General features: G+C 65.0%; 1 long non-coding RNA gene across 1 annotated transcript in view; it reads left to right on the top strand.

Annotated features, from left to right (window-relative positions):
* The first annotated feature begins 1,795 nt into the window (after positions 1–1,795).
* Positions 1,796–11,124, top strand: part of LOC142291342 (uncharacterized) — a 15,132-nt gene continuing 5,803 nt past the window's right edge. Inside the window, exon 1 of the long non-coding RNA XR_012750459.1 lies at positions 1,796–2,086. This is a non-coding gene — a long non-coding RNA (uncharacterized LOC142291342). The remainder of the gene's footprint in view (positions 2,087–11,124) is intronic.

The following is an 11,124-nucleotide window of genomic DNA, read 5'->3' as shown; positions in this document are numbered from 1 at the left end:
TCCTACCTGCTGTGGAGGTAGACATGGCCCCTCACCTCTTGGGCCTCTGTCTAAGAACAGTATATGGGACCTGTGCAGCCCAAGATCTCATAATAATAATAATAATAATTTTATTTATATAGCGCCATATACAGTATATGGGGGGAAGCTTGTCATATATGATCCAGACATCGATTTAATAGGGGATTCAAATCCAGCTGCGTGGATCGGTCGCCAGCTCTTCATTGTCAGTGCTCCGTGTGTACAGTAGCCTGTGTACAGTATGGGCTCTTCATTGTCAGTGCTCCGTGTGTACGGTAGCCTGTGCACAGTATGGGCTCTTCATTGTCAGTGCTCCGTGTGTACCGCAGCCTGTGTACAGTATGGGCTCTTCATTGTCAGTGCTCCGTGTGTACGGTAGCCTGTGTACAGTATGGGCTCTTCATTGTCAGTGCTCCGTGTGTACGGTAGCCTGTGTACAGTATGGGCTCTTCATTGTCAGTGCTCTGTGTGTACGGTAGCCTGTGCACAGTATGGGCTCTTCATTGTCAGTGCTCCGTGTGTACGGTAGCCTGTGCACAGTATGGGCTCTTCATTGTCAGTGCTCCGTGTGTACGGCAGCCTGTGTACAGTATGGGCTCTTCATTGTCAGTGCTCCGTGTGTACGGTAGCCTGTGTACAGTATGGGCTCTTCATTGTCAGTGCTCCGTGTGTACGGTAGCCTGTGTACAGTATGGGCTCTTCATTGTCAGTGCTCTGTGTGTACGGTAGCCTGTGCACAGTATGGGCTCTTCATTGTCAGTGCTCCGTGTGTACGGTAGCCTGTGTACAGTATGGGCTCTTCATTGTCAGTGCTCCGTGTGTACGGTAGCCTGTGCACAGTATGGGCTCTTCATTGTCAGTGCTCTGTGTGTACGGTAGCCTGTGCACAGTATGGGCTCTTCATTGTCAGTGCTCCGTGTGTACGGCAGCCTGTGTACAGTATGGGCTCTTCATTGTCAGTGCTCCGTGTGTACAGTAGCCTGTGTACAGTATGGGCTCTTCATTGTCAGTGCTCCGTGTGTACAGTAGCCTGTGCACAGTATGGGCTCTTCATTGTCAGTGCTCCGTGTGTACGGTAGCCTGTGTACAGTATGGGCTCTTCATTGTCAGTGCTCCGTGTGTACGGTAGCCTGTGTACAGTATGGGCTCTTCATTGTCAGTGCTCCGTGTGTACAGTAGCCTGTGTACAGTATGGGCTCTTCATTGTCAGTGCTCCGTGTGTACGGCAGCCTGTGTACAGTATGGGCTCTTCATTGTCAGTGCTCCGTGTGTACAGTAGCCTGTGTACAGTATGGGCTCTTCATCGTCAGTGCTCCGTGTGTACGGTAGCCTGTGTACAGTATGGGCTCTTCATTGTCAGTGCTCCGTGTGTACGGTAGCCTGTGCACAGTATGGGCTCTTCATTGTCAGTGCTCCGTGTGTACGGTAGCCTGTGCACAGTATGGGCTCTTCATTGTCAGTGCTCCGTGTGTACAGTAGCCTGTGTACAGTATGGGCTCTTCATTGTCAGTGCTCCGTGTGTACGGTAGCCTGTGCACAGTATGGGCTCTTCATTGTCAGTGCTCCGTGTGTACGGTAGCCTGTGCACAGTATGGGCTCTTCATTGTCAGTGCTCCGTGTGTACAGTATGGGCTCTTCATTGTCAGTGCTCCGTGTGTACGGCAGCCTGTGCACAGTATGGGCGCTGCGCCCTCACAGCCGGGCATAACACTGACGTACAGGTCTCCAGTCAGTCATGGCGCCAAACTTAGAACAATGGCAGAGGGAACAGGGTAGAGGCTAGATCGGAGTTGATTTTTTGAGGTGGGAGGAGTGATTTCATGAAATCATGATGTCACCGGAAAAGGCGGGGCCTCCTCAGTGCCGTGCAGATCTGTGGGCGGGAAGCGGCAGTGCTCGGGCTTCTCTGTGCAGAGCGGAGGATCCTGACCCTGAGGTGGAGAAGAGTCAGCGTTTCCTCATTAGTTATAGCTCTGGGGTCTCAGCCTGGATGTTGGGGGCACAGAGCAGTGTCTCCTGTCTGTGTTGGGGGCTGCAGCTCGTGTATGTCTCAGGCTTCAATAAGGTAAGTGTCTTATGGGGGGTTACACGGAGCAGGGGATGATACTGTACGTTTGGGGGGGGCTCGCACTGGCCGGGGGGATGACGCTGTACGTTTGGGGGGGCTTGCACTGGCCGGGGTGTGACGCTGCACGTTTGGGGGGGATCGCACTGGTCGGGGGGATGACGCTGTACGTTTGGGGGGGCTCGCACTGGCCGGGGGGATGACGCTGTACGTTTGGGGGGGGCTTGCACTGGCCGGGGTGCGACGCTGCACGTTTGGGGGGCATCGCACTGGCCGGGGGGATGATGCTGTATGTTTGGGGGGGCTCGCACTGGCCGGGGGGATGACGCTGTACGTTTGGGGGGGCTCGCACTGGCCGCGGTGCGACGCTGCACGTTTGGGGGGGCTCGCACTGGCCGCGGTGCGACGCTGCACGTTTGGGGGGGATCGCACTGGCCGGGGTGCGACGCTGCACGTTTGGGGGGGATGGCACTGGCCGGGGGGCGACGCTGCACGTTTGGGGGGGATGGCACTGGCCGGTGGGCGACGCTGCACGTTTGGGGTGGCTCGCACTGGCCGGTGGGCGACGCTGTACGTTTGGGGGGGGCTCGCACTGGCCGGGGGGCAACGCTGCACGTTTGGGGGGGCTCGCACTGGCCGCGGTGCGACGCTGCACGTTTGGGGGGGCTCGCACTGGCCGCGGTGCGATGCTGCACGTTTGGGGGGATGGCACTGGCCGGGTTGGTGACGCTGCACGTTTGGTGGGGCTCGCACTGGCCGGGGGGCGACGCTGCACGTTTGGTGGGGCTCGCACTGGCCGGGGGGCGACGCTGCACGTTTGGGGGGATGGCACTGGCCGGGTTGGTGACGCTGCACGTTTGGTGGGGCTCGCACTGGCCGCGGTGCGCTGCTGCACGTTTGGGGGGCTCGCACTGGCCAGGGGGGGAGGCTGCATGTTTGGGGGGCTCGCACTGGCCAGGGGGTGAGGCTGCATGTTTGGTGGGCTCGCACTGGCCAGGGGGTGAGGCTGCATGTTTGGGGGGGCTCGCACTGGCCGGGGGGGCAACGCTGTACGTTTGGGGGTGCTCGCACTAGCCGGGGGGGCGACGCTGCACGTTTGGGGTGGCTCGCACTGGCCGGGGGGCGATGCTGCACGTTTGGGGGGCTCGCACTGGCCAGGGGGGGAGGCTGCATGTTTGGGGGGCTCGCACTGGCCAGGGGGTGAGGCTGCATGTTTGGTGGGCTCGCACTGCCCAGGGGGTGAGGCTGCATGTTTGGGGGTGCTCGCACTAGCCGGGGGGGCAACGCTGTACGTTTGGGGGTGCTCGCACTAGCCGGGGGGGCGACGCTGCACGTTTGGGGTGGCTCGCACTGGCCGGGGGGCGATGCTGCACGTTTGGGGGGGGCTCGCACTGGCCGGGGGGATGATGCTGTACGTTTGGGGGGGCTCGCACTAGCCGGGGGGCGACGCTGCATGTTTGGGGGGGCTCGCACTGGCCGGGGGGCGACGCTGCACGTTTGGGGGGGCTCGCACTGGCCGGGGGGATGACGCTGTACATTTGGGGAGGCTCGCACTGGCCGGGGGGATGATGCTGCACGTTTGGGGAGGCTCGCACTGGCCGGGGGGATGATGCTGCACGTTTGGGGGGGCTCGCACTGGCCGGGGGGGGACGCTGCACGTTTGGGGGGGCTCGCACTGGCCAGGGGGCGACGCTGCACGTTTGGGGGGGCTCGCACTGGCCGCGGTGCGACGCGACGCTGCATGTTTGGGGGGATGGCACTGGCCGGGTTGGTGACTCTTCACGTTTGGGGGGGCTCGCACTGGCCGGGGGGGCGACGCTGCACGTTTGGGGGGGCTCGCACTGGCCGCGGTGCGACGCTGCACGTTTGGGGGGGCTCGCACTGGCCGCGGTGCGACGCTGCACGTTTGGGGGGGCTCGCACTGGCCGCGGTGCGACGCTGCACGTTTGGGGGGCTCGCACTGGCCGCGGTGCGACGCTGCACGTTTGGGGGGGCTCGCACTGGCCGGGGGGCGACGCTGCACGTTTGGGGGGATGGCACTGGCCGCGGTGCGACGCTGCACGTTTGGGGGGGCTCGCACTGGCCGCGGTGCGACGCTGCACGTTTTGGGGGGGCTCGCACTGGACGCGGTGCGACGCTGCACGTTTGGGGGGGCTCGCACTGGCCGGTGGGCGACGCTGTACGTTTGGGGGGGGGCTCGCACTGGCCGGGGGGTGACGCTGCACGTTTGTGGGGATGGCACTGGCTGGGTTGGTGACGCTGCACGTTTGGGGGGGCTCGAACTGGCCGGGGGGCAACGCTGCAAGTTTGGGGGGGCTCGCACTGGCTGGGTTGGTGACGCTGCACGTTTGGGGGGCTCGCACTGGCCAGGGGGGGAGGCTGCATGTTTGGGGGGCTCGCACTGGCCAGGGGGTTAGGCTGCATGTTTGGGGGGCTCGCACTGGCCAGGGGGTGAGGCTGCATGTTTGGGGGGGGCTCGCACTGGCCGGGGGGATACGCTGCAAGTTTGGGGGTGCTCTCACTAGCCGGGGGGCAACGCTGTACGTTTGGGGGGGCTCGCACTGGCCGCAGTGCGACGCTGCACGTTTGGGGGGGCTCGCACTGGCCGCGGTGCGACGCTGCACGTTTGGGGGGATGGCACTGGCCGGGGGCGACGCTGCACGTTTGGGGTGGCTCGCACTGGCCGAAGGGCGACGCTGCACGTTTGGGGGGGCTCGCACTGGCCGGGGTGCGACGCTGCACGTTTGGGGGGGGGATGGCACTGGCCGGGGGGCGACGCTGCACGTTTGGGGGGGGCTCGCACTGGCCGCGGTGCGACGCTGCACGTTTGGGGGGATGGCACTGGCCGGGTTGGTGACGCTGCACGTTTGGGGGGGCTCGCACTGGCCGGGGGGCGACGCTGCACGTTTGGGGGGGCTCGCACTGGCCGGGGTGCGACGCTGCACGTTTGGGGGTGCTCGCACTGGCCGGGGTGCGACGCTGCACGTTTGGGGGGGATGGCACTGGCCGGGGGGCGACGCTGCAAGTTTGGGGTGGCTCGCACTGGCCGGGGGGCGACGCTGCACGTTTGGGGGGGCTCACACTGGCCGGGGGGATGATGCTGTACGTTTGGGGGGGCTCGCATTGGCCGCGGTGCGACGCTGCACGTTTGGGGGGGCTCGCACTGGCCGGGGTGCGACGCTGCATGTTTGGGGGGGGATGGCACTGGCCGGGGGTCGACGCCGCACGTTTGGGGGGGCTCGCACTGGCCGGGGGGCGACGCTGCACGTTTGGGGGGGCTCACACTGGCCGGGGGGATGATGCTGTACGTTTGGGGGGGCTCGCACTGGCCGGGGGGATGACGCTGTACGTTTGGGGGGGCTCGCACTGGCCGGGGTGCGACGCTGCACGTTTGGGGGTGGCTCGCACTGGCCGGGGGGCGACGCTGCACGTTTGGGGGGGCTCGCACTGGCCGGGGGGATGACGCTGTACGTTTGGGGGGGCTCGCACTGGCCGGGGGGCGACGCTGCACGTTTGGGGGGGCTCGCACTGGCCGGGGGGATGACGCTCTACATTTGGGGGGGCTCGCACTGGCCGGGGAGTTGACGCTGTACGTTTGGGGGGCTTGCAGGGGGCGACACATGTTTGGGGGGCTCGCACTGGCCAGGGGGTTACGCTGCATGTTTGGGGGGCTCGCAGTGGCCAGGGGGCGACGCTTCACGTTTGGGGGGGCTGGCACTGGGCAGGGGGCTACGCTGCACGTTTGGGGGGGCTGGCAGGGGGCGACGCTGCACGTTTGGGGGGGGCTGGCACTGGGCAGGGGGCGACGCTGCACGCTTGGGGGGGCTCGCACTGGCCGGGGGCGACGTTGCACGTTTGCGGGGCTCGCAGTGGCCAGGGGTGACGCTGCATGTTTGGGGGGCTCGCAGTGGCCGGGGGGATGACGCTGTACGTTTGGGGGGCTCGCACTGGCCGGGGGGGGCGACGGCTGCATGTTTGGGGGGGCTCGCACTGGCCGGGGGGATGACGCTGTACATTTGGGGAGGCTCGCACTGGCCGGGGGGATGATGCTGTACGTTTGGGGGGGGCTCGCACTGGCCGGGAGATGACGCTGTACGTTTGGGGGGCTTGCAGGGGGCGACACATGTTTGGGGGGCTCGCACTGGCCAAGGGCTTACGCTGCATGTTTGGGGGCTCGCAGTGGCCAGGGGGTGACGCTTCACGTTTGGGGGGGCTGGCAGGGGGCGACGCTGCACGTTTGGGGGGGCTGGCACTGGGCAGGGGGCGACGCTGCACGCTTGGGGGGCTCGCAGTGGCCGGGGGGCGACGTTGCACGTTTGCGGAGCTCGCAGTGGCCAGGGGGTGACGCTGCATGTTGGGGGGCTCGCAGTGGCCAGGGGGCGACGCTTCACGTTTGGGGGGGGGGCTGGCACTGGGCAGGGGCGACGCTTCACGTTTGGGGGGGCTGGCACTGGGCAGGGGGCGACGCTGCACGTTTGGGGGGCTGGCAGGGGGCGACGCTGCACGTTTGGGGGGGCTGGCACTGGCCAGGGGGTGACGCTGCATGTTTGCGGGGCTCGCAGTGGCCAGGGGGTGACGCTGCATGTTTGGGGGGCTCGCAGTGGCCAGGGGGTGACGCTGCACGTTTGGGGGGCTCGCAGTGGCCAGGGGGTGACGCTGCACGTTTGGGGGGCTCGCAGTGGCCAGGGGTGACGCTGCACGTTTGGGGGGCTCGCAGTGGCCAGGGGGTGACGCTGCATGTTTGGGGGGCTCGCAGTGGCTAGGGGGTGACGCTGCATGTTTGGGGGAATCGCAGTGGCCAGGGGGTGACGCTGCATGTTTAAGGGGGGGCTCGCGGAGGGCGACGCTGCACGTTTGGGGGGTTCTCGCTGGCAGTGGTGCGTGTTGTTGTGGGCTCTCGTGGGGCAGTGGTGCTTGTTGTTGTGCGCTCTCGCGGGGCATTGGTGCGTGTTGTTGTGCGCTCTCGCGGGGCATTGGTGCGTGTTGTTGTGCGCTCTCGCGGGCATTGGTGCGTGTTGTTGTGCGCTCTCGCGGGGCAGTGGTGCGTGTTGTGGGGGCTCTCGCGGGGCAGTGGTGCGTGTTGTGGGGGCTCTCGCGGGGCCTCTCTCCCAGCGAGCCCCCCCGACGTGCTAGCTCTCTCTCCCTGCGAGCCCCCCCCGACGTGCAGCCTCTCTCTCCCTGCGAGCCCCCCCCGACGTGCAGCCTCTCTCTCCCTGCGAGCCCCCCCGACGTGCAGCCTCTCTCTCCCTGCGAGCCCCCCGACGTGCAGCCTCTCTCTCCCTGCGAGCACCCCCCCCCCCCCGACGTGCAGCCTCTCTCTCCCTGCGAGCCCCCCCCCCCCCCCGACGTGCAGCCTCTCTCTCCCTGCGAGCCCCCCCCCCCCCGACGTGCAGCCTCTCTCTCCCTGCGAACCCCCCCCCCGACGTGCAGCCTCTCTCTCCCTGCGAGCCCCTCCCCGACGTGCAGTCTCTCTCTTGGGGGCGCACTGGGCAGGGGGTGACGCTGCACGTTTGGTGGGGGCAAAGGGGGGCCCTGTGTGTGGGGCCGTGTGTGTGTGTGTGTGTGTGGGCCGTGTGTGTGTGTGTGTGTGTGGGGCCGTGTGTGTGTGTGTGTGTGTGGGGCCGTGTGTGTGTGTGTGTGTGGGGCCGTGTGTGTGTGTGTGTGTGGGGCCGTGTGTGTGTGTGTGTGTGGGCCGTGTGTGTGTGTGTGTGTGTGGGCCGTGTGTGTGTGTGTGTGTGTGGGGCCGTGTGTGTGTGTGTGTGTGTGGGCCGTGTGTGTGTGTGTGTGTGTGGGGCCGTGTGTGTGTGTGTGTGTGTGGGGCCGTGTGTGTGTGTGGGGCCGTGTGTGTGTGTGGGGCCGTGTGTGTGTGTGGGGCCGTGTGTGTGTGTGGGGCCGTGTGTGTGTGTGGGGCCGTGTGTGTGTGTGGGGCCGTGTGTGTGTGTGGGGCCGTGTGTGTGTGTGTGTGGGGCCGTGTGTGTGTGTGTGTGGGGGCCGTGTGTGTGTGTGTGGGCCGTGTGTGTGTGTGTGGGCCGTGTGTGTGTGTGTGGGGCCGTGTGTGTGTGTGTGTGTGTGGGGCCGTGTGTGTGTGTGTGTGGGGCCGTGTGTGTGTGTGTGTGTGTGGGGCCGTGTGTGTGTGTGTGTGTGTGTGTGGGGCCGTGTGTGTGTGTGTGTGTGTGTGTGGGGCCGTGTGTGTGTGTGTGTGGGGCCGTGTGTGTGTGTGGGGCCGTGTGTGTGTGTGTGGCCGTGTGTGTGTGTGTGGTGGTGGGTGTGTGTGGGGCCGTGTGTGGTGTGGTGTGTGTGTGTGGGGCCGTGTGTGTGTGTGTGTGTGTGTGTGGGCCGTGTGTGTGTGTGGTGTGTGTGTGTGTGTGGGGCCGTGTGTGTGTGTGGGGCCGTGTGTGTGTGTGGGGCCGTGTGTGGTGTGTGGGGCCGTGTGTGTGTGTGTGGGGCCGTGTGTGTGTGTGTGGGGCCGTGTGTGTGTGTGTGGGGCCGTGTGTGTGTGTGTGGGGCCGTGTGTGTGTGTGTGGGGCCGTGTGTGTGGGGCCGTGTGTGTGTGTGTGTGTGGGGCCGTGTGTGTGTGTGTGTGGGGGCCGTGTGTGTGTGTGTGTGTGGGGCCGTGTGTGTGTGTGTGTGGGGCCGTGTGTGTGTGGGGCGTGTGTGTGTGTGTGTGTGTGTGGGCCGTGTGTGTGTGTGTGTGTGTGTGTGTGTGTGTGTGTGTGTGTGTGGGGCCGTGTGTGTGTGTGTGTGTGTGGGGCCGTGTGTGTGTGTGTGTGTGTGTGTGGGGCCGTGTGTGTGTGTGTGGGGCCGTGTGTGTGTGTGTGGGGCCGTGTGTGTGTGTGTGGGGCCGTGTGTGTGTGTGTGGGGCCGTGTGTGTGTGTGTGTGTGTGTGGGGCCGTGTGTGTGTGTGTGTGTGTGGGGCCGTGTGTGTGTGTGTGTGTGTGTGGGGCGTGTGTGTGTGTGTGTGTGTGTGTGTGTGTGGGTGGGCCGTGTGTGTGTGTGTGTGTGTGGGGCCGTGTGTGTGTGTGTGTGTGTGGGGCCGTGTGTGTGTGTGTGTGTGTGGGGCCGTGTGTGTGTGTGTGTGTGTGGGGCCGTGTGTGTGTGTGTGTGTGTGGGGCCGTGTGTGTGTGTGTGTGTGTGTGGGCCGTGTGTGTGTGTGTGTGTGTGTGTGTGTGTGTGTGTGTGTGGGGCCGTGTGTGTGTGTGTGTGTGTGGGGCCCGTGTGTGTGTGTGGGGCCGTGTGTGTGTGTGTGTGGTGTGTGTGTGTGTGTGTGGGGCCGTGTGTGTGTGTGTGGGGCCGTGTGTGTGTGTGTGTGTGGGGCCGTGTGTGTGTGTGTGTGGGGCCGTGTGTGTGTGTGTGGTGTGTGTGGGGCCGTGTGTGTGTGTGTGTGTGTGGGGCCGTGTGTGTGTGTGTGTGTGTGGGGCCGTGTGTGTGTGTGTGTGTGTGGGGCCGTGTGTGTGTGTGTGTGTGTGGGGCCGTGTGTGTGTGTGTGTGTGTGGGGCCGTGTGTGTGTGTGTGTGGGGCCGTGTGTGTGTGGCCGTGTGTGGGGCCGTGTGTGTGTGTGTGTGGGGCCGTGTGTGTGTGTGTGTGTGTGTGGTGTGTGGGGCCGTGTGTGTGTGTGTGTGTGGGGGCCGTGTGTGTGTGTGTGGGCGTGTGTGTGTGTGTGTGTGGGCCGTGTGTGTGTGTGTGTGTGTGGGCCGTGTGTGTGTGTGTGTGTGTGGGGCCGTGTGTGTGTGTGTGTGGGTGTGGCCGTGTGTGTGTGTGTGTGGGGCCGTGTGTGTGTGTGTGTGGGGCCGTGTGTGTGTGTGTGTGGGCCGTGTGTGTGTGTGGGGGCCGTGTGTGTGTGTGTGGGGCCGTGTGTGTGTGTGTGGGGCCGTGTGTGTGTGTGTGTGGGCCGTGTGTGTGTGTGTGTGGGGCCGTGTGTGTGTGTGTGTGGGGCCGTGTGTGTGTGTGTGTGTGTGGGGCCGTGTGTGTGTGTGTGTGTGGGGGCCGTGTGTGTGTGTGTGTGTGGGCCGTGTGTGTGTGGTGTGTGTGTGGGGCCGTGTGTGTGTGTGGGGCCGTGTGTGTGTGTGGGGCCGTGTGTGGTGTGTGGGGCCGTGTGTGTGTGTGGGCCGTGTGTGTGTGTGGGGCCGTGTGTGTGTGTGGGCCGTGTGTGTGTGTGTGTGGGGCCGTGTGTGTGTGTGTGTGGGGCCGTGTGTGTGTGTGTGGGGCCGTGTGTGTGTGTGTGGGGCCGTGTGTGTGTGTGGGGCCGTGTGTGTGTGTGTGTGTGGGGCCGTGTGTGTGTGTGTGTGGGGCCGTGTGTGGTGTGTGTGTGTGTGGGGCCGTGTGTGTGTGTGTGTGTGTGTGGGGCCGTGTGTGTGTGTGTGTGTGTGTGTGGGGCCGTGTGTGTGTGTGTGGGGGCCGTGTGTGTGTGTGTGGGGCCGTGTGTGTGTGTGTGGGGCCGTGTGTGTGTGTGTGTGTGTGGGGCCGTGTGTGTGTGTGTGTGTGTGTGGTGTGTGGGGCCGTGTGTTGTGTGTGTGTGTGTGTGGGGCGTGTGTGTGTGTGTGTTGTGTGTGTGTGTGGGGCCGTGTGTGTGTGTGGGGGCCGTTGTGTGTGTGTGGGGCGTGTGTGTGTGTGGGGCCGTGTGTGTGTGTGTGGGGGCCGTGTGTGTGTGTGTGTGGCCGTGTGTGTGTGTGTGGGGCGTGTGTGTGTGTGTGGGGCCGTGTGTGTGTGTGTGGGGGCGTGTGTGTGGGGCCGTGTGTGTTGTGTGTGTGGGGGCCGTGTGTGTGGTGTGTGTGGGCCGTGTGTGTGTGTGTTGTGTGTGGGGCCGTGTGTGTGTGTGTGTGGGGCCGTGTGTGTGTGTGGGGGCCGTGTGTGTTGTGTGTAGTGTGTGTGGGGGCCGTGTGTGTGTGGTGTGTGTGTGTGTGTGTGTGTGTGTGTGTGTGTGGGGGCCGTGTGTGTGGTGTGTGTGTGTGTGGGGGGCCGTGTGTGTGTGTGTGTGTGTGTGTGGGGGCCGTGTGTGGTGTGTTGTGGGGCCGTGTGTGTGTGTGTGGGGGCCGTGTGTG

Source organism: Anomaloglossus baeobatrachus, chromosome 1, assembly GCF_048569485.1.
Source record: "Anomaloglossus baeobatrachus isolate aAnoBae1 chromosome 1, aAnoBae1.hap1, whole genome shotgun sequence".
Taxonomy (NCBI): domain Eukaryota; kingdom Metazoa; phylum Chordata; class Amphibia; order Anura; family Aromobatidae; genus Anomaloglossus; species Anomaloglossus baeobatrachus.
This window is presented reverse-complemented; position numbering and strand designations above follow the sequence as displayed.